The sequence below is a fragment of the Giraffa tippelskirchi genome, chromosome 4, assembly GCF_054371585.1.
Source record: "Giraffa tippelskirchi isolate mGirTip1 chromosome 4, T2T-mGirTip1v1.2.pri, whole genome shotgun sequence".
NCBI lineage: Eukaryota > Metazoa > Chordata > Mammalia > Artiodactyla > Giraffidae > Giraffa > Giraffa tippelskirchi.
This window is the reverse complement of record NC_137278.1, coordinates 114,608,819-114,629,221: the sequence shown is the minus strand read 5'-3', so window position 1 is coordinate 114,629,221 and position 20,403 is coordinate 114,608,819. Positions and strand designations below refer to the sequence as shown.

General features: G+C 41.8%; 1 protein-coding gene across 9 annotated transcripts in view; it reads right to left on the bottom strand.

Annotated features, from left to right (window-relative positions):
* METTL25 (methyltransferase like 25) overlaps positions 1-20,403 on the bottom strand; it is a 316,231-nt gene that overhangs the window by 142,977 nt on the left and 152,851 nt on the right. For 2 of the 9 annotated variants that reach the window (XR_014083327.1, XR_014083324.1), the window contains exon 13: positions 15,227-15,359. The exons of 3 other annotated variants lie outside the window; for them this stretch is intronic. The gene's annotated coding sequence lies outside the window, so the exon portion shown is untranslated. Of the gene's footprint in view, positions 1-514; positions 661-15,226; positions 15,360-20,403 lie in introns of all 9 variants that reach the window. 4 more of the 9 variants (XR_014083322.1, XR_014083325.1, XR_014083321.1 and 1 more) reach the window with 4 other exon arrangements.

Genomic DNA, 20,403 nt, shown 5'->3' with positions numbered 1-20,403 from the left:
TTTGGGAATGCTACTAGCAGATACTAGGTACGTGCAGGGACTCTGCTAAATATCCTACAATGAACAGGGCAACTGCTCTCCTTCTCCCAACAGGGAACCGTCTAACTCACAACATCCATAATGCTGAGGCTGAAAAACTCTGCTGTAGGCCAAAATCTCTGTGCATACAATTCTTGTTTACTGATCAGTTAGTTCTTCAGCTCCCCTAAACGATACAGAAAATATTGGTGTTAGCATCCCACTAGAGAGAATAGGCTTAAGCCGAGAACAAAGCTGTCCCTTGAACATATCCACTGATGAGGTGAGAATATCATAAACATATTCATGTTAGAATAGCAATGGAAAATTATTTTGTCCTTAATTCTCTACTGAGGCCTATTCAGCAGTGGGACCAGATTTTAAGAGCCAGGAGATATGGATTCCAATGTGTTTTAGTCTTGCTCTGTCATTATCCAATTGTCACTGAGGCAAGTCACTCAGTTATGGAGATCTGATAGAAATGTAGAATAAATACCTCTTTTTACCTGACATCTGGAGGAGGAAATGGCAACCCACTCCAGTATTCTTGCCTGGAGAATCCCTTGGACAGAGAAGCCTGGCAGGTTACGCAAAAGGTCGGACATGGCTGAGCGGCTGAGCACGCACCTGACTTCAGGATTGCTATGAAAATCAAATGAAAAGAGATCTGAAATTTATTTGAAAAGTCGAAGTGCAAGAACTATATAAAAAGTGATTTACACTTAGGTTTGACATCATTTCAAGCATATTCTCTAGCCAAAGCTTGTGATATATGAAACTGAGCTCAACAAAAATTTCAATTCCAATTAGGAAAAGCATAGTAATAGCTATTATCCACACTACAAACAGGAAAACAAGTTTCTATTCACTAAGTGCTGAAAGCCTAGGTGGGAAAGGTCAGTCAGTTCAGTTCAGTCGCTCAGTCGTGTCCGACTCTTTGTGACCCCATGAATTGCAACACGCCAGGACTCCCTGTTCAACACCAACTCCCAGAGTTTACCCAAACTCATGTACATCGAGTCAGTGATGCCATCCAGCCATCTCATCCTCTATCATCCCCTTCTTCTCCTGCCCCCAATCCTTCCCAGCATTAGGGTCTTTTCCAATGAGTTAAATCTTCGCATGAGGTGGCCAAAGTATTGGAGTTTCAGCTTCAACATTAGTCCTTCCAATGAACACCCAGGACTGATCTCCTTTAGGATGAACTGCTTGGATCTCCTTGCAGTCCAAGGGACTCTCAAGAGTCTTCCCGAACACCACAGTTCAAAAGCATCAAGTCTTCAGCGCTCAGCTTTCTTCACAGCCCAACTCTCACATCCATGCATGACTACTGGAAAAACCATAGCCTTGACTAGACGGACCTTTGTTGGCAAAGTAATGTCTCTGCTTTTAAATATGTTATCTAGGTTGGTCATAAATTGCCTTCCAAGGAGTAAGCGTCTTTTAATTTCATGGCTCCAATCACCATCTGCAGTGATTTTGGAGCCCAAAAAAATAAAGTCTGATACTGTTTCCACTGTTTCCCCATCTATTTCCCATGAAGTGATGGGACCAGATGCCATGATCTTAGTTTTCTGGATGTTGAGCTTTAAGCCAACTTTTTCACTCTCCTCTCTCACTTTCATCAAGAGGCTTTTTAGTTCTTCTTCACTTTCTGCCATAAGGGTGGTGTCATCCGCATATCTGAGGTTATTGATATTTTTCCCGGTAATCTTGATTCCAGCTTGTGTTTCTTCCAGCCCAGCGTTTCTCATGATGTACTCTGCATATAAGTTAAATAAGCAGGGTGACAATATAGAGCCTTGACGTACTCCTTTTCCTATTTGGAACCAGTCAATTGCTCCATGTCCAGTTCTAACTGTTGCTTCCTGACCTGCATACAAGTTTCTCAACAGGCAGGTCAGGTGGTCTGGTATTCCCTTCTCTTTCAGAATTTTCCACAGTTTATTGTGATCCATACAGTCAAAGGCTTTGACATAGTCAATAAAGCAGAAATAGATGTTTTTCTGGAACTCTCTTGCTTTTTCAATGATCCAGCGGATGTTGGCAATTTGATCTCTGGTTCCTCTGCCTTTTCTAAAACCAGCTTGAACATCTGGAAGTTCACAGTTCATGTATTGCTGAAGCCTCGCTTGGAGAATTTTGAGCATTACTTTATTAGCGTGTGAGATGAGTGCAACTGTGCGGTAGTTTGAGCATTCTTTGGCATTGCCTTTCTTTGGGATTGGAATGAAAACTGTACTTTTCTAGTCCTGTGACCACTTCTGAGTTTTCCAAATTTGCTGGCATATTGAGTGCAGCACTTTCACAGCATCATCTTGTAGGATTTGAAATCGCTCAACTGGAATTCCATCACCTCCACTAGCTTTGTTTGTAGTGATGCTTTCTAAGGCCCACTTGACTTCACATTCCAGGATATCTGGCTCTAGGTGAGTGATCACACCATCGTGATTATCTGGGTCATGAAGAACTTTTTTGTACAGTTCTTCTGTGTATTCTTGCCACCTCTTCTTAATATCTTCTGCTTCTATTAGGTCCATATCATTTCTGTCCTTTATCAAGCCCATCTTTGCAAGAAATGTTCCCTTGGTATCTCTAATTTTCTTGAAGAGATCTCTAGTCTTTCCCAATCTTTTGTTTTCCTGTATTTCTTTTCACTGATCACCGAGGAAGGCTTTCTTATCTCTCCTTGCTATTCTTTGGAACTCTGCATTCAAATGGGAATATCTTTTTCTCCTTTGGTTTTCGCTTCTCTTCTTTTCACAGCTATCTGTAAGGCCTCCTCAGAGAGCCATTTTGCTTTTTTGCATTTCTTTTCCTTGGAGATGGTCTTGATTCCTGTCTCCTGTACAATGTTACAAATCTCCGTCCACAGTTCATCAGGCACTCTGTCCATCAGACCTAGTCCCTTAAATCTATTTCTCACTTCCACTGTATAATCACAAGGGATTTGATTTAGGTCATACCTGAATGCTCTAGTGGTTTTCCCTACTGTCTTCAATTTCAGTCTGAATTTGGCAATAAGGAGTTCATGATCTGAGCCACAGTCAGCTCACAGTCTTGTTTTTGCTGACTGTATAGAGCTTCTCTATCTTTGGCCACAAAGAATATAATCAATCTGATTTCAGTGTTGACCATCTGGTGATGTCCATGTGTAGAGTCTTCTCTTGTGTTGTTGGAAGAGGGTGTTTGCTATGACCAGTGCGTTCTCTTGGCAAAACTCTATTAGCCTTTGCCCTGCTTCATTCTGTACTCCAAGGCCAAATTTGCCTGTTACTCCAGGTGTTTCTTGACTTCCTACTTTTGTATTCCAGTCCCCTATAATGAAAAGGACATCTTTTTGGGTGTTAGTTCTAAAAGCTCTTGTAGGTCTTCATAGAACCATTCAACTTCAGCTTCTTCAGCATTACTGGTTGGGGCATAGGCTTGGATCACCATGGTGTTGAATGGTTTTCCTTGGAAATCAACAGAGATCATTCTGTTGTTTTTGAGATTGCATCCAAGTACTGCATTTCAGACTCTGGGAAAGGTATCAATTATCTATTACCACAATATGGCTGCACATAAACTATTACCTATCCCTAAGTGTCAAACAGCATTAAACCTTTATTGCTCATGTGTCTAGGATCAGCTGAGATTTAGCCAGGTGGCTCTGTCTTGACTTAGCTTACTCATATATCTGAAGCTCAGCTAGCTGTCAACTGACCTAGGACACCTTGACTGGGCCAACTGGCTCTGCTTCATTCATGTGTCTCTCTCATCTCTCTGTAGGTCAGCCTTGAGCATATTCTCATGTTAGTAGCAGAGGGCAAACTCCTGCTTACAATTTGTCTTCTACTGGTCAAAGCAAATCATGTGGCTGAGCTCAGAGTCAAAGGGTGGGTGCAAATTTTTATCCCAAGTGAGCCAGACACTGTAAAGTGTCCAAGGATACAGATGCAAGGTCAAGATTTGAGCCAATGTTGCGATCTATTTTAGGAAACAAACATAGACACTGGATGATGAAGAGCTGCAACCATACCCGATGGAGGGGACGCAGAGATTTTTCTGAACTTTGAGTTGGATCAAGAAGTTACTGAATGTAATATTGAGTTGACTTGAAGGGGAAATGACTTTGTTTCATGGGTAAGAGGAAGGGTATTCACAAATGTTTAGTGGTCAGAGGATTGGATGGTGGAAAAGACAGCTAACTGCATCAAAGTTTGTGCCTCTCTTTCTCCCTAAATTTACGTAGAATTGTATGACTTATTCTTGCCAGTGGAATATGGAGCAGAAGTCCCTGTGTCACTTCCAGGATTAGTTAAGAAGTAGGTGTACATTTCCTGTTCTCTCTCTCTCCTTCCCGTTGCTGGAAACAAAGTACTTCAGCACCCAGGGAGATGATGAGCCACAAGACCTACAGAAGCTGAGTCTCTGAATCTCCGTATAAAGGAAAATCAACTTCCAGCCATCAATAAACAACATTGGACCAGTGCCTGAGTTTAAAAGAAGTGGTCATATTAAGCCACTAACTGTTTTAGACTAATCTGTCACATCACCCAGGATTTTCCTACTATCTCACAATTTTAATATAACACTATCACCAGTTAAAATCTTTTTAAAGAATTAAAATTTTTCTTAGAACTTTAGTATAGTTCTCTTGCAAATTTAAGAAGTTAAATCTCTAGCACATTCTCATCAAGTGAATATCTAATCCATTTCCATAGTTCCAATGATGGTAAACTTATCAACTTCTGCAGTAATCACTTCTGTGTGAGAAAATTCTGTTTATAGGAAAACATTTCCCTAGTTTGAGTTGCATATAACTCTATATCTACCCATTTATCCATTCTGGAATTACCAAGCTTAACCCTATTCTCTCTTCTAAAGGGTTGATTTTTCTTTTTTGGGGGGGGGTTGTGTTGCATGTCTTGTGGGATCTTCATTTCCCCACCAGGAATCAAACCTGGGCCCTGGCAATGAAAGTGCTGAATCCTAACCATTGGACTGCCAGGGAATTCCTAAGGACTGATTTTTTATTATTTCAAGATATCTGTACATTCTACCTCCAAACTATAATGTCTTTTCTTCACAAGTCAACCATACCTTAAAAGAAAATAAACTTTAAACTATCTTTGGAAAACTCAGCAGCAATAATCACTTATCAGGCTTCAATATTCTATGTAAACTGTGAAAGGCACTAGTTGCAGTAACTCTATGACACTGTAACTGGTATTGTTAGTTGAGAAAACATACATTAAAAAATCTAATATACAGAATGAAAGCCACAGGATATTTTGGGGCAAAAAAAAAGTATTTGAGACTTTTAAGAGTTCCAAACATAGTGATAGAAAGAGACCACAGTCATTTTACAAATATACGGATTTTACCATGTTGAGATTTGATAACTTTTTGAGGTTTTTGTCCCAATATTATAACATAAAGAAGAATCTGTATTAAGTAAATCAACTAGAAGAATTTTTAATGTAATTTCTAAGAAATTCTATTTTTTGAAGTTTTATAACACCAACATCTTGTATATATTATTTTTATTTATACTTTTTTCTCTGACTTGAATATTGAGTCAATTATGCGAAGCTTCGAAGAGGAAAGCTTCATATTGAAAACTTCTGACCCTGTTGTGCATTTTTTACCAACAAAACTGATGTTTTTCCTCTCCCAAAAGTGCTAGAATGTGGTTGATGGCGCCCTCTACTGGTTCTCAGATAATGTAGCCAAACTTCAACAACTTCAGCAAATGGCAGCTGCTCTTTGGGAGTTACTAGCATGAGGTCGCTAAGAGTCGGACATGACTGAGCGACTTCACTTTCACTTTTCACGTTCATGCATTGGAGAAGGAACTGGCAACCCACTCCAGTATTCTTGCCTGGAGAATCCCAGGGAAGGGGGAGCCTGGTGGGCTGCCGTCTATGGGGTCGCACAGAATCGGACACGACTGAAGCGACTTAGCAGCAGCAGCATGAATTGAAAAGTAAATGTTTAGAAAAAATAACAGATCTCTGCTGGCTTTGATGCAGTGCCAAGTTCTATATTCAATCATTCTTTAGTTCAAGAAATGTATTCTGGGTTTTTACCTCCACCTCCCATCTGTTTTATTTATTCCTGAGAATAAAAGAATAGTTCTTACAGAATCAGGAAAACACAGATTTCAAAAACAATTCTTGATAGATTTTTACTCATTACAAAAGGAAGACAAGCTTGTTGTAAAATAAAAATTCAAACACTCATGAATTGATGTCGGTAAAAAAGTGAGAGTCTCTTCATTAGCATTCCCCTTACTTTCAAAGATTCAGATTAATCTACTATGGGATTTTTTGAGGGGTAGGAGGTGTGGATTACCTGGTTTGGGATTTTAGACTTAGTTTGTGTGAATGGATGAAATTTAAGAGTGCATTGTCTTTAGAATAACAGGGTAGGGAGGGAATACTATACCCTCCTTCTTTGGCCTTTAAGAATTTAATACTCAAGAAGACTGCTCAAGGGACTTGCTAGAGGGAAAATTTAACCAGTTCTTTCTCTTTAAAGTGTCAAGGTGCTAATATTAATTTTCAAACAGGCAGGAAAAAGAACTATGTGTTCCTGAATATAAGGATCCCAAATAAAGTTTTTCAAAAGTAGGTACAGAGTAAGATTTGATTTTTAGAGCTTTCATTTCCAATGGAAATCTACTCCACCAGAATTAATAAAATTAAGTTCTTTTAAAATAATTCCAAATCCCATTTAGAAATATTGCAACATCAAAAATCACTAAGTAATACAATTTCTTAATTCTCTGCTTATAGGAGAATTAATATTAAATATCCAACACAAATACAAGACAGTGCCAATAAACAAGCAATCTTAGTAGATTCTTGGAGTTCATGGTTTGACTTAACCTGTTAAAAAAAGAGTATTAAAAAAAAGTTCTATTCAGGATAAGAATAAATATTCTGTGCATGTAAGTTAGAAGTTTACTAGCATTTCAAGTTAAAATAATAGTCTTAAATATTTAAAGATGGTTAAAATTTTAGCTATATCAGCTCCTTGAAATTGGAAATTTAAAAAATAAATAGTATTCCAAGAAATTTATTGCATGGGTACAGAATACAATATCATTCACCAATAAATGTAAACATTCACTAGAAGATTTAATCACTTTGTGCTAAATTACAGGAGTTTGCTGGATGTTGAAAGCTTTTGAATTAGATTTTAATGGTTGCTTAGGGTAGAGAACCAGCTCATTCTAATGAAGTGAATCAAGCTAGTGGTTTTCAATTGTGGGTTCACAGACCAGCTCTGGTTTGCCACAATATTTTCCCTGGTCCACAATGAAATCAGAACATGAAGATAAACCAGGATGATTTTTCATGAAGCTAAGTACATTAATTTAAAGAACTGCACCTTAAACTCTGTGTCTGTGCTATCACTTATATCTATTATCTTTTTCTTAAAAAAATAAAATTAAAGCTGATCTTATTTGGCAAAAGAAAAAGTTTCTAACACTCTGGTTCCTTCCTCCCCAAACTTTTGAAGTTTTTAAATTTATCTTTAAAACACCAAAGACTGTAGTCACTGCCTTGTCAATCCCTTTAAGTTTTTCAAAACAGTCATTTTACCCTAACATCTCAGCATGAAATTTCTGAACCAAGTTTCCTCGGGTCAGAGTTGGTACAGCACTTACAAAATTCTCTATTTAACAGTGAGAGCCAACATAACCTGTGACTTATCATAATTTCAAAATATCATGGAACTTCTGCATTTTGTGGAAAGATTTTTTTGTCTTGTGTTTTTTGAGAAACACTTGTGAAATCCGCATATGTATCAGTGGGATTTATCTTTCAGAATTGGGAAGATATGTTTTGCCAGTCATAAATGAACTGTAATCCCTGTAGACTCAAGTTTAATTCAGAAACACTCTCTCCAGAGCTGCTGAATTTGGCAATCCACAATTTCTCCTCCATATGCTATCCTTGGGGGATTTTACATACATTGTCCATGATGGTTTCTACTTAGGATGTCTGGAAAAGTGGATATTATGGTCACAGAAGGGCCATTAAAGGGAATTTGAAAACAGATCCATTAAGTTGAAGTATTCAATTGTAAGAGTCTTCAAGTTGGATGGACTACGTTAATTAATATTCAAGGAATAACTCCATCAACCCGCTGCTTATATCATAGCATCTAACTTCTCATGCTTATATCGCAAACCAACCTGGAGAGGGGACTATTAGCAGAACGCAGTGTGTGTTAAAAGAACAGCAGATAAATAACAAATTGTCCCTAAATGTGGGCCTCATTTCCATTCCATTCTGTTGTTCAGTGCCTTCACTGTTTTAAATAGCCATCTTTTTTTCATTAATTACATCAGCTCTGCTTTTGTTGTGTCTTGTTGGAAAAGAGAAAAGAAAGTTTCCATTATTTCCCTTGTAGACTGTGGAATGCAGCAGCTGTTGTGTTTGCAAACATCCACCCATAGCTTAGAATTTCAGTTTTTGAGTGGATTTAAAAATACTTATCTGTATTGCTATGCTCACTTTCCCCAAATTTGTGAGTTTGAGCTTTTCTCTTTCTGCTCGTCTTTTGTGAACTTACTCCCTTTTCCTCCACCTGGCTCTGATTTTCAAGCCTTAGAATCGTTCTCAAGAGCAAAGAAAGTATCCCAAAGTTTTTTCATCTTGGCTCTGTCTCAGCCCTACAACACCATTTCTGAAGGTTTTAACTATGTTTCCTGTTTAAATGATTTTCAGGACACAGTCTCTCTTCTGCCATGCCTGTTGGACAGCATCACTGTGGTCCCTGTCACGGGACACTTGGCAGAGGATGAACTTGCAGTTTTACCTACAGCAGCTGCCTTTGTGGGATGGGAATAACACAGTCATAATGATTCCCTGAATGTAGACAGTACTTTGTGAGTTTTAAAAGTTCTTTCCCATCCATTGACTCATTTGACCTCACAAGGATCCTATGAAGTAGTAGTAGTAGTGTTAGTTGCTCAGTCGTGTCTGACTCTTTGCGATCCCATGGGCTGTAGCCCACCACACTCCTCTGTCCATGGGATTCTCCTGGCAAGAATACTGGAGTGGACTGCCATTCCCTTCTCCAGAGGATCTTCCTGACCCAGGGATCGAATCCGGTTCTCCTGCATTGCAGGCAAATTCTTTACCTTTTGAGCTACAGGGAAGACCCTATAAAGGATGGATGTTATTCTTCCATTTGATAGATGAGAAGAAATATAGCCCTAAGGACTTGCGGAATTGGACCAGCTAACTCTGAGCACTAGAAAAAGCTGCAACAGGAACAAGAAGGTTGGCTTCTGTCTTTTCCCAGTGTTTTCCTCAAGTCTTTTCTCATCTATAAAATGGAAGACGTACTACATTTATGTTATGCTGCTGCTGCTAAGTCGCTTCAGTCGTGTCCGATTCTGTGCGACCCCATAGGCGGCAGCCACCCGGCTCCGCCGACCCTGGGATTTTCCAGGCAAGAACACTTGAGTGTGTTGCCATTTCCTTCTCCAATGCATGAAAGGGAAAAGTGAAAGGAATGAAACAATACAGGTAAGTGCCCTTAGTAAGTGCTCAATGAATGTTTATTGTGGTCCTTTGTCTTTAAATTGGAGAAGGAAATGGCAACCCACTCCAGTATTTTTGCTTGGAAAATAACATGGACGGAGGAGCCTGGTAGACTACAGTCCATGGGGTCGCAAAGAGTCTGACACAACTGAGTGACTTCACTTCATTTCGCTTTGACTGAAAAAGGATGATTGGAAATTGATGATTGGTTCTAACTGCACAGCAGCAAACAATCCTCCTCCTCTTGCTCCCACAAGGAAAACAAGACATGTAGGTTGATTCTTCTGCACAACACAACCTGCTTACCCATCATAGTATGATGCAGATGTGGATAACAGATTCTGGATGTATAACCAGTCTCACAATTGGTGGCACCAGTGGTAAAGAATCCACCTGCCAATATATGAGACATGTAACCCTGGGTCAGGAAGATCCCCTGGAGAAGGAAATGGCAACCCACTCCAGTATTCTTGCCTGGAGAATCCCACGGATAGAGGAGCCTGGTGGGCTATGGTCCATAGGGTCACAAAGAGTCAGACATGATTGAAATTACCATGGACTGGACAAAATTGTTTTATCTCTCTGTGCCTCAGTTTTTCCTACCGATAAAATGGGGATATTGAGGCTTATCAAATAGGCTTGTGAGGGTAATAAATGAGCATAATAGGGATATTTAATTGAACGTTTTGAGCAGGGCATCAAGGTATACTAGCTACCAGATAAAACATACCTTCAAAATGCAAAATTATAACAAGAATATTCGAGTCCTTTGAAGTTATGAGCTCTTTACCTGGGTCCTTCTCTCAGAGTAGTGACATAAAAAAAAACAAAAAGATTGGGATTTGGAGGTCTGTCAGGAGACTTTCCAAGGTGAGAACAGCATTCTCACCTCCCCGCCCCTGCCAACACCTTGTGTGGAGGGGCGTGCTGGCACAGCCTCCCGAAGCCAGGCCTGGTGAGAGGGGCTTCCCTGGAACCACTCAGGGAGAATAATAGGTGTTCCTCAGCCCCAGGGACTGCAGTCCACCTCAAGCCTGAGGAAGTGAGAGCAGCTGATGACAACAGAGCCGAGAGCTGCCTCTGGGCAGTAACAGCACTCACCCTGTATCTTACGTGACCCTTGGGGATGAGCTGTGGAAACTATGGCTGTGATTGTCTTTAAAGGGATCTCACCAGAGGGCATGGTCTGCCAGGAAAAGGAGATGGTAGGCACATGTGACTATCCTGGCTGGGGCAGGGACTCCGGCTCGGGTGGAGAGGCTCAGCCAAAGCTGGGGCCCAGACCATGATAAAGGAGTTGGGTGGAGGGGTCTGTGAGGGAGTCCCCAGAGATGGAAGGGTCCCCGTGAGAGAATGTGTCAGCATCAGCCCACCTCACCGCCCCCCACCCCACAACCTCCTGAAGACAGGCATGCGTGCTGCATGCTAAGTCGCTTCAGTCGTGTCCAACTCTGCGACCCCATGGACTGTAGGCCGCCAGGCTCCTCTACTCATGGGATTCTCCAAGCAAGAATACTGGAGTGGGCTTCGTTTCCTCCACAGGCAGAGGTCTTATAAAAGTGTCTGTTAGGGAAAAGCTTCTTCTGCCCCCTGTTCCTCCTTCCATGAGCCTTCTTGTGCTGCAGGTAGGCAACCAAAGGCAGGCAGGCCAAGGGAGATGTGAAGGCTGGAGAGTTTTCACTTTAAATCAAGTTTAAACTCTGAGGATAACACAATAATGGATGTTTTAAGTCACAAATTCGGTTGTGCTTGTGATTTGAAGTGAATGTACTACTACTAATTAAATTTAACCTGTAAAGTCACAGGCTGGTCCAAGATGCTATCCAAACAGGGAAAGGAACAGCCCCACTGATCAGGACTAAAAGGAGAGAGAGACAAAAACTAGGTTATTTTGTAATTAAGCCCAAAGGCTTCTGATTAAGATCCGTTAGGTATTAAACATAGTACTTTGACCAAGCTATTAGTATTCTTTTTTCTTTGCTCCGAAAGCCTGTTTTCTTATCTGAAAAGTAAACAATTTGAATGCAAAAGAGTATTAAGCAGAAAAGTTTAAACATTTAAAATCTCTCACCCAACAGAATTCAAAGAGAGCCATCATTACTTCCAGTGGTGAGAAGCTCAGTAACTTACTAAACTACTAGAAACCTACAGATGCTAGAAAGTTTGTTCTTATATAAAACAAAACCCATATTTATGTAATTTCTATACACTTGCTTACATTTTATCCCCTAGAGGAATACAGATCATGTTTAGCTGAAATTCTGTGGTTTTAAGGGTTTTTTCTGCCTTCCACATAATATTTGAAGAGAGTTACAGCTTCCCTTATTCTTTATTTTCAACCTAAATATTAATGTTTCCCTCAATTCTCTTTCATATAACATAGCTCACTTCTTATCTTCATCTCACTACTTTGAGGGGTTCCCGGGTTCGTCAATTTCCCATCTCCTGAACTGAACAGGAGGCTGGGTGTAACCTAAGGACAGAGTTGCTTTATAGCTGCCGTGTAACATGCATTTAAGTTTCTGGTCAACTCAACTTCTCAAGTTATTTTCTCAGGAAATATCCCCACAAGTCAAGCCCTCTTTATTTTGTACTCAATGCAGCTCGTTATTAAAAAGTGAACCAAAAAAAAAAAAAGCACCTTTGTTATACTCCATTTTGTGGGGTTTACCCTAGTGTTCCAGGCTTCTGAAAATATTTGGAATCTCTCTTCTGATTCAGACTGATTTTTTAGAAATTATTTTTTCTCTATCCCAGCTTTGGCCATTTGGTAGTTTCTAAGCATTTTTTAAAATCCGCACTTATGGCATCAATTAAAAAAAAAAAATTGAGGATGACCGTTTCCCAAAGAGCATTCTTGGGTGTGGAGATCCTTGTGTATACTCAGTGCATTTCACCAGGACACATACTCCAAAGTGGAATTACTGGGTGTTAAAATGAAAGCATTTTCATTTGTGTTCGATGTTGGTAAATTGTACACTTTTAAGATAAATTAAATACAGTTTGGTTACAATTAACTTTCTTTGTAAGTGGGAGTTGTGGTTCATGAAGTCACTGTTTACACTGACTGTAAAACAGGCATGTGGCAATGACACTCAGTGTGCAGGGCTGGGCGAGCCAAATGCCCAGTCCAGATTCCCATGAAGGCAGCAGTGATGATCTCATCTCACTGGCTTGTAGCACGATTTGGGTCTGGTCTGACCTTGTTTCTGTCCATATTCTAAGCCTGGCTATCTGGTTTTACGGTGCTTCTATGAGCTAAACTTTATTCATTTAACCAAACTCCATTTCTGCTTAAAAGTAGGCCAGAATTATTTTCTGCTGCTAAGAGGATATTGCAACTCTCTTCCTAATGCAACTTGAATGATCACTTCCATTTCTTTCCCCAGCAGTTTCAGAGTAAGATTTCATTCCTCTGTTAATACACATTTTCATACATATATGGGCACTTCCACGAACTGAACAACCGCTGTCCCCAGTGAGATGCATTCTGTTTTTTCTTTGACTCTCCAGGCTGCTTCTTCAGCTAGGAAATTCAGTAGAATGAGGTTTCCCAGTCTTCCCAAGCTCTGTATTCTTTCTTATCTGCTTTTTTTACTCTGCTGTTTGTTTCATTTAGATTTTTTCCCATTTTTATTTCTCACAGACTCAACAAAATAAAATCCAGAAACAAAGAAATGATATCTATCAGTGACAGTTAAAATTAGCAAATTTAACAGTGATCAATATTTGGAGGAGAAAGTTGTGTGTAGATGAAAAGTACAATGTAGTATTTTTCCTGTTGGAAGTGAGTATTTTCAGCACCACGTGTAAATGACAAGTTACAAAAGTCAAATAAGAGTATGCATTGCATGTTTGCTGTCCTGCCTGCCTCAAGCTCCATTCTGCTCCTTTAGTTTGCTCTGCAGATTTATACTCTAATCCATTGATTGTGTATCTTACAATTTGTTTTTCACAGGACAATTTTATTTCCTTTACTTGCTAATTTATAGGAAAAGGAATGTAATTTTTGGTACACAGCGACATCTTAGTAGGAGTATTTTACACAAACATTATAAAGTGGTTGAACTGGAAGTCTCTCCAAAAATTCTGGTCACCAATTCTAATGTGCGTGTGTGTGGTAGGGGGCAGTTCTAACAAGGAATTCTCTGACACCAGCTTTGGGGCCTACAATTCAACTCAGTTCTGACCTTCCCTGGAGAAGAGCATGAACTCCTGCAGATTAGGGGCTCAGTCCCACAAAACCATCTTCCCCCACATCAGATGCTAGTCACTAGCCCAGGTGTTAACTGTGCTTCTGGCCAACCAGCTAGAGATTGGAGACTCCAACTAGCATCTCACAGAACTCAGGAAACAGTTTACTCACTAGATTGTGCATGTGTGCTTAGTAACTCAGTCGTGTCTGACTCTTTGTGACCCCATTGACTGTAGCCCGCCAGGCTCCTCTGTCCATAGGATTCTCCAGGCAAGAAGACTAGAGTGGCGGGCCATTCCCTTCTCCAGTGGATCTTCCCAACCCAGGGATCAAACCTGTGTCTCCTGTAATGCAGGCAGATTTTTTACTGCCTGAGGCATCAGGGAAGCCCTTCACTAGATTATTGGTTTATAATAAAAAGGTATAGCTAAGGATCAGCCAGGTAGGTGACAGCATTGAGAAAAGTACGGGGAAATGGAGTGGAGCTTCCATGCCCTCTCTCAGTGCCTCACTCTCTCCAAACCTCCAAGTGTTCACCAACCCGGAGCTCTCCAAACCCTATCTTCACTATTTTTAAGAAGGCTTTAGATTGATCAAATCATTGGCCATTGGTGATTGATTGAACCTCCAGTCCCTCTCCTCTCCCCTCCCCAGAGGTGGGGTGGGATTGAAATCTCCAACCCTCTAATCACTTGGTTGGTTCCCCAGGCAAACAACAGCATCCTTAAGTGCTTACAGAAGGGACTAGAGGTCATATTAACATAAACTCAGGTGTGGTTGAAAGGTGGTTATTAGGGATATTAAGACACCTCAGGAATTCCCTGGTGGTCCGGTGGTTGAGAATTTGCCTTACAATGCAGGGGACTTAGGTTCCATCCCTGGTCAGGGAGGGAACTGGGATCGCATATGCCACAGAGCAACTAGGCCCACGAGCAGCAACTACTGAGCCTCTGAAGTCTGGAGCTGCATGCTGCAACTACAGAAGACTGCACAGCAACCAAAGATTCCGCAGGACCCAATGAAGATCTCACATGCCACAACTAGGACTTGATGCAGCCAAACAAATAAAAAGTAAACAAATATGACTTGAAAAAGTATACCTTCCAAAAAAAAGGGGGAATATTAAGGCACCTTTATCACTCTTATCACTTAGGACATTCAAGGGTTTTTGGAGGTCTGTGCCAGAAATAGGGACGAAGATCAAACATGCATTTAATCACAAATCACATTCTTGTTAGGTTCCAATCACTTGTATCTAAAAACACTGAATCTCAGCATTAAGCTACAAAATGAAAAAAGAACAGTGTCTCAGACTAGAGCCCTGGTGTCTGCACTCTCCAAAGGCTTCTGAACAAAGCCGTCTAATCAGAATGGCCAAGGGTGAGCCTCTGGCATCTAGTTTTTACAAACCCTCAAGTCATTTGAATGCATAGCCTCTGAGTGACCAAGGAGGTTAATAACAAACCCAGTGGTGGACTTCTGGCATTGCGGGTCTGCGTACCTCCTCTCACCCGGTGCAGCCACCTTGACTTCCTCCTGGGTCCTCAGGCTCCTCCAGGTACAGCCCGCAGAGTTCAAAGGGGGCGGACCCCAGGCTGCTGGCTCCGGGGGAAGATAGGTAACTCAGGTTTAGCCAATTCACAGTGATTGTGGTGGGGGTAGTATCTGACCCCAGCAAGCCCTGCATGACTTGATTGCAACCCTTTTGTTGCAGCTGTGGGTGAAGAGAGATGCCTTCTTCTCATTGGAATTTCATTGGGATGGTGCACCCAAATCCCTAGGACTGGCTAGTGACTGAGAGCTGTTAGGTCAGCCTGAGAGCTGGGAGCATGCAGAGTGTGCTGAGTTGAGAATAAAGTCCACTCAGGGGAAAGCAGAACAAGAGAGGTCAGAAAGGGACAGAGGGAGGGCTAGAGAGAGGGAGAACGCAAGAGCCACAGTCTTGTGTTAGCATTTGAGCCCCCAAATCCATCTATGTCTGAACTAGATTAGTCCTAGGATTTTTCATTGCCATAATATGTCTTAGTCTGCTGAGGCTGCCATAACAAAATTCATACCATATACTAGGTGACTTAAACAATAGAAGCTTATTTCTTACGGTTATGGAAGCTGGGAAATAGGTGCTGTGCCAGCAAAGGTGTCACTCAAAGGCTTTTTCTATTGGTTTACAGGCAGCCTCTATGCTGGGGTGTGGGATGTGTGTGTGTGTGTGTCTGTGTAGAAGGAGGAGGAGAAGTGGGGAAGGAGAGGGAGAGAAAAAGAAAGGTCTCTGGTGTCTCTTATTATAAGGACACTAATCCCATCATACCAGAAACCTACCCTTATGATCTCATTTAACCTTAATTACCTCCTTAAGGGCCCTATCTCCAAATATAGTCACTCTGGGCTCCCACATATGAGCTTTGTGGATATAAAATTCAGTCCAAAGCATGATACAATAAATTTCCTCTCTTCCTTTTTTCTGAAGTCATTGGGTTGGATTTTCAGTCGATATAACAGAGTTCCAAATGCTACATAGCCACTGCTGTTGACTTCAGCACTTAACTCATTCCATTTCTGTTCTTATGAGTCTGTCTGCCTTCCTAAGCAGCCCAGCGCTGGGGGTAACCAAATCTTTAGGACAGAAGGGGCCATCTAGTGTGGTGGTTTAAAGCATGGACTCTGGAGTCTGATGGTCTGGGTTTGAATTCCAGCTCCATTAGTCATTTAATTTCCCTCTGAGTGAGTGAACTCACCTATAAATGGTTCAGACGATCTGGAATTGTTGAGGATTTGATGTGTTACTATTCATTAAGTCCTTAAAACAGTGCCTGGCACTGTGCTGCAACGATGTTTGTTAAATACATACGTAGACTCCGAGTTCAGGACCGGGCAGCCCCTCCATGCTCTCCCAAGCCATGGCCGCAACTGAGCAGGGCCAGTGCCCCTGGGCGGTGGTGGCAGACTGACATGCCCCAGATGCTGCTGTGGCCAGAGGGCAGCCTGCTAAGGCAATGAGCCACTATGGCCAGAGACTAGCAGGGCGGTGGGGGCATTGCATACCTTTCTCACTGCTTCCTCATTTGCCCACCCCACACAAAAGACTGAGAGGAAACACGGCAACCCCATTGCGCTGATGTTCCTGAATCCTGGAGCAACAGCAGCTGCTGCCTAACCTGGAAAATGGCAGAGAAGAAGGACGTGCACTCATCTTCTGTGAAAACTCCAAAACTACAACTCACTGCTGAACAACAGTTGACCAGAGAATGATGGATCCCACCAAAAAAAGATACCCCACGTCCAAGGGCAAAGGAGAAGCCCCAGCAAGATGGTATGAGGGGCAAAATCACATTTAGAATCAAACCCCATACCCACCAGAGATGCTCAGAGGGCTCAAACAAAACCTTGTGCATAGTAGGACCCAGAGACCCCACAGAGACTGAGACAGAACTATGTCTGAGTGTCTCCTGAGGAGGTATGGTCAGCAGTGGACTGCTGCAGGGGCAGAGGCTCTGGGTACAGCAGACCTGGATATGGCCTAAGCCCTCTTGGAGGAGGTCACCATTAACCTCACCATAGAGCCACCAGAACTTACACAGGACTGGGGAAACAGACTCTTGGAGGGCACAAACAGAACCTTGTGTGCACCAGGACCCAGGAGAAAGGAGCAGTGACCCCACAAGATATTGACTGATACTTGCCCATGAGTGTCCAGGAGTCTCCAGTGGAGGCGTGGGTCAGTGGTGGCCTCCTGCAGGATGGGGGGCACTGAGTGCAGCAGTGCCTGCATTTGACCTTTTGAAGGAGGTCAACATTATCTTCATTAACCTCCACCACAGCTTGGCCTTCAGTCAAACAACAGGGAGGAAACACAGCCCCACCCATCAACAGAAAATTGGGTTAAAGATTTACTGAGCATGGCCCTGCCCATCAAAACATGAAAGTTTCCCCCTCAGTCAGTCTCTCCCATCAGGAAGCTTCCATAAACCTCTTATCCTTATTCATCAGAGGGCAGACAGAATGAAAACCACAGCCACAGGAACCTAACCAATCTGATGACATGGACCACAGCCTTGTCTAATTCAATAAAAATATGAGCCATGCTGTGTAGGGCCACCAAGACAGATGGGTCATGGTGGAAAGTTCTGACAAAACATGGTCCACTGGAGAAGGAAATGGCAAACCACTTCAGTATTCTTACCTTGAGAACCTCATGAATAGCATGAAAAGGCAAAAAGATAGGACACTGAAAGATGAACTCCCGAGGTTGGTATGTGCCCAATATGCTACTGCAGATCAGTGGAGAAATCACTCCAGAAAGAATGAAGAGACAAAGCCAAAGCAAAAACAACACTCAGTTGTGGATGTGACTGGTGATGGAAGTAAAGTCCAATGCTATAAAGAGAAATATTGCATAGGAACCAGGAATGATAGGTCCATGAATCAAAGCAAATTGGAAGTGGTCGAACAGGAGATGGCAAGGGTGAACATCAACATTTTAGAAATCAGTGAAGTAAAATGGACTGGAATGGGTGAATTTAATTCAGATGACCATTATATCTACTAATGTGGGCAAGAATCCCTTAGAAGAAACGGAGTAGCCATCATAGTCAACAAAAGTGTCCGAAATGGAGTACTTAGACGCAGTCTCAAAAACGACAGAATGATCTCTGTTTGTTTCCAAGGCAAACCATTCAATATCACAGTAATCCAAGTCAACGCCCCGACCAGTAATGCTGAAGAAGCTGAAGTTGACAGTTCTATGAAGACCTACAAGACCTTTTAAAACTAACACCCAAAAAAGATGTCCTTTTCATTATAGGGGACTGGGATGCAAAAGTAGGAAGTCAAGAGTTACCTGGAGTATCAGGCATATTTCGCCTTGAAATACAAAATGAAGCAGGTCAAAGGCTAACAGAATTTTGCCAAGTGAACGGCACTCGTCATAGCAAACACCCTCCTCAACAACACGAGAAGACTCTACATATGGACATCACCAAATGATCAATACAGAAATCAGATTGATTATATTCTTTACAGCCAAAGATGGAGAAGCTCTATACAGTCAGCAAAAACAAGACCGGGAACTAACTGTGGCTCAGATCGGTTCAGTTCAGTTCAGTTGCTCAGTCATGTCCAACTCTTTGCGACCCCATGAACTGCAGTATGCCAGGCCTCCCTGTCCATCACCAGTTCCTGGAGTTCAGCCAAAATCATGTCCATTGAGTCAGTGATGCCATCCAACCATCTCATCCTCTGTCGTCCCCTTCTCCTTCTGCCCTCAATCTTTCCCAGGATCAAGGTCTTTTCAAATGAGTCAACTCTTCACATCACATGGCCAAAATACTGGAGTTTCAGCTTCGACATCAGTCCTTCCAATGAACACTCAGGACTGATCTCCTTTAGGATGGACTGGTTGGATCTCCTTGCAGTCCAAGGGACTCTCAAGAGTCTTCTCCAACACCACAGTTCAAAAGCATCAACGTGGCAGCGCTCAGCTTTCTTTATAGTCCAACTCTCACATCAGTACATGACTACTGGAAAAACCATAGCCTTGACTAGACAGACCTTTGTTGGCAAGGTAATGTCTCTGCTTTTTAATATGCTGTATAGGTTGGTCATAACTTTCCTTCCAAGGAGTAAGTGTCTTTTAATTTCATGGCCACAATCACCATCTGCAGTGATTCTGGAGCCCCTCAAAATAAACTCAGCCACTATTTCCCCATCTATTTGCCATGAAGTGATGGGACCGGATGCCATGATCTTAGTTTTCTGAATGTTGAGCTTTAAGCAAACTTTTTCACTCTCCTCTTTCACTGTCATCAAGAGGCTCTTTAGTTCTTCTTCTCTTTCTGTCATAAGGGTGGTGCCATCTGCATATCTGAGGTTATTGGTATTTCTCCCAGCAATCTTGACTCCAGCTTGTGCTTCCTCCAGCCCAGCGTTTCTCATGATGTACTCTGCATATAAGTTCCTGAACTCCTTACTGCCAAATTCAGACTTAAATTGAAGAAAGTATGGATATGACTTAAATCAAATCCCTTATGATGATACCGTGGAAGTGACAAACAGATTCAAGGGATTAGATCTGATACACAGAGTGCCTGGAGAACTATGGACAGAGGTTTGTAACATTGTACAGGAGGCAGTGATCAAGACCATCCCCAAGAAAAGGAAAAGCAAAAAAGCAAAATGGTTGCTGTGGTGGCCTTACAAATAGCTGTGAATAGGAGAGAAGTGAAAGGCAAAGGAGAAAAGGAAAGATATACCCATTCAAACACAGAGTTCCAAAGAATAGGAAGGAGAGATAAGAAAGCCTTCCTCAGTGATCAATGCAAAGAAATAGAAGAAAACAACAGAATGGGAAAGACTAGAGATCTCTTCAAGAAAATGAGAGCTATCAAGGGAACATTTCATGCAAAGATGGGCACAATAAAGGACAGAAATTGTATGGACCTAATAGAAGCAAAAAATATTAAGAAGAGGTGGCAAGAATACACAGAAGGACTGTACAAAAAAGGTCTTCACTACCCAGATAATCACAGTGGTGTGATCACTCATCTAGAGCCAGACATCCTGGAATGTGAAGTCAAGTGGGCCTTAGAAAGCATCACTATGAACAAAGCTAGTGGAGGTGATGGAATTCCAGTTGAGCTATTTCAA